The following is a 2,848-nucleotide window of genomic DNA, read 5'->3' on the forward strand; positions in this document are numbered from 1 at the left end:
GGCCGGAGAACAGGCTGCTCCCATTGGTGTTCCACACTGCCAGCTTCTCCAACACCCAGTATTAGATATATGTGGCAAAAAAGAAATGTTGTTTCTTGGGTCCTGAGGTTCCTAAATGGCCTCTCTCTCCACTTTTCAGACCCTTATGTTTTTTAGGTAATATCCAGAAATTTTTGTTGTACTTAGTGGGAGTCATAGGGGGCATTATTCAATCTTGTTCTAGAGCTGGAAGTCCTGGAGAAATCTTGGATTACAAACTCACTGTCTTTGCCACTCAGATTTCCTTTCATCTTATCAGTTTTGGTAAGTTGTGTTTCTTTAGGGATGTTTTATCTAAGTTATCAAATTCATTGGCATAACGTTTGTAATATTCCCTTTCTATTCTCTTGATGTCAGTAGGATCTGTAGTGACTTCTTCATTACTGATACTAGTGATTTATGTATTGATCGAGACTTTGCTAATAACTTTGGTAATGTTTCCAGAGAACTTTTGGTTCTATTAGTTTTTGTGCTATTTTTCGTATTCTACATCATTATTCTCTGGTCTTATTTTTACCTTCTTTTCATTTGAGCGTCATTTGCTTTTCTTCTTCTGGCCTTTTAATTTAGATTGATTTTGAAGGTTCTTGAAAATACGAGCTTTTAAATATTTAATTTTCCCCGTATGTACTTCATTAGCTGCACAAGACAGGTTTTGAAATTTTGTATTTTCATTATCATTCAGTTCCAAGTACTTACTAATTTCCTTTCTGATTTTTTTGACCCATTGATAGATTTTTTAAAAAATGTTTAATTTTGAGACAGAGAGTGAGCGAGCGAGAGAGCACGAGTAGGGGAGGGTCAGAGAGAGAGAGGGAGAGGGAATCCCTCTGTCTCTGCGCTATCAGCACAGAGCCCAATGTGGGGCTTGATCCCATGAACCATGAGATCATGACCTGAGCCAAAATCAAGAGCTGGATGCTTGACTGACCGAGCCACCCAGGTGCCCTGACCCATTGATAGATTTATATGCTACGAAAGGACAAATCCTTCCTGAATTTTTCAGTGTTCCTACGAAGTCTTAACCTCCTGAGCTGTAAAATTGATTTTAAGGTGCTTACTTTTAACTCCCCTAGAAATAATAGATTTTCATATATCACTTTGCAGCCATTTGCCCCTGAAAGGTAGAACTAATGGTTACCATCCAAAAGATAAATCCAAAAGATAAGAGCATAATCTCTTTGGGAGCCAAATGGTTACCTTCCAGAGTAGAGACCTAGGCTAATGGCAAGGCTGACTGAATGAATAACCCAGACCTCAGGAGTGATTTTGGACATTATCTTCCTTTTAGTCTCCCCTCCAGGGAAATATAGTTACATTTCAAAGGTAAGGACCCAGGATCCTTCCTCCTCTCATTGGACAGAAATTCTCTAAGTGCAGAAATTCATATTTTCAGGATTCCTCTCTGACAGTTATAATCGCCCCACCACATATGTAGGCATACACAGTCTGAGTTCATCGTCTGCACAGTGTTAGGCATGCGGGGACTAATAATACTGCAGTGTTATTCTGGCTGTTCTTAATGTGAATTAGGCTGACCTCTGACCAAGGTGACTGGTGTTTCTGCTAGTATCTATATAAATATGTAAGAAAGGTAACATCGCAGATCCTTCACTTAATCAGTGTGTCTTTTAATTTCCAATAATTTAAGCTCTTCTAGATGTCTTATTGCTATTAATTTAGTGTTATGCTATCACGGTAATAAGACATTGAAAATGATTTCAGCCTTTTAAAATTTATTGAAATTTTTTTTTATGGCTCACCATGTGGTCTTAGTGAACATCCCATGAGTGCATTCTAAGGTTAATGGGTGAGGTGTTCTGAAATGTCAGTTACGTCAAGGTGGGTAATAATGTCATTCAAGTCTTTTTATATTCTTACTTTATATCCTGACTTTCAGTATAGCCATTTTATCAATTATAAAGAAAGGCGTTTAGAATATCCTATGACTCCAGGTTTGTCTGTTTCTCTCTTTAGTTGTTTTCATGTATTTGAAGCTTTGTAATTAGGCACATAAAAATTTGCAGGCATTATGCCTTCCTAAAGTCTTGATCTTTGTTTTTTTTTAATTTTTAATGTTTATTTTTGAGAGAGAGAGACAGAGAGTGTGAGCAGGGTAGAGGCAGAGAGAGAGGAAGACACAGAATCCAAAGCAGGCTCCAGGCTCTGAGCTGTCAGTACAGAGCCCGACACGGGGCTTGAACCCACGAACTGCGAGATCATGACCTGAGCCACAGTTGGATGCTTAACCGACCAAGCCACCCAGGCACCCCTAAAGCCTTGATCTTTTATCACTATGAAAGTATATTTTATCTGATGACTAATGTTTGCATGATGTATATTTTTTCATCCTTTTACTTTCAAGTTATCTTTGTGTTTAAAATACATTTCTTAGAGATAGCATATAGTCATAGAATAGGTCTTGTGTTTTTTTTTTAATCCAATATGACAATTACTGTCTTTGTAGTATTTAGTGTGTACTTACATTTAAGTATACATTTAAGCATACATTTAAGTATAACTTACACTTAAGTTATGAGTAAAGTCTGCCATTTTGCTATTTGTTTTCGATTAGTCTCATTTGTTTTGTGTGTGTGTGTGTGTGTGTCTCAGTTCCCCTCTTGACTTCTTTTGGGCTAACATTTCTTATTATTCCATTTTGACTCCTTTGTTCACTTTTTGACTACACCTCGTTGCAGTATTTTTTAGCGGTTTCTCCAGGAATACGAAATACCTCTTTAACTTATCAGTCTATTTAGAGTTAATATTATGCTACTTTCGCTACAATTGTATAGTTCCATTTACCAAC

The sequence above is a fragment of the Panthera uncia genome (genome assembly GCF_023721935.1).
Source record: "Panthera uncia isolate 11264 chromosome A1 unlocalized genomic scaffold, Puncia_PCG_1.0 HiC_scaffold_16, whole genome shotgun sequence".
NCBI classification, from domain to species: Eukaryota; Metazoa; Chordata; class Mammalia; order Carnivora; family Felidae; genus Panthera; species Panthera uncia.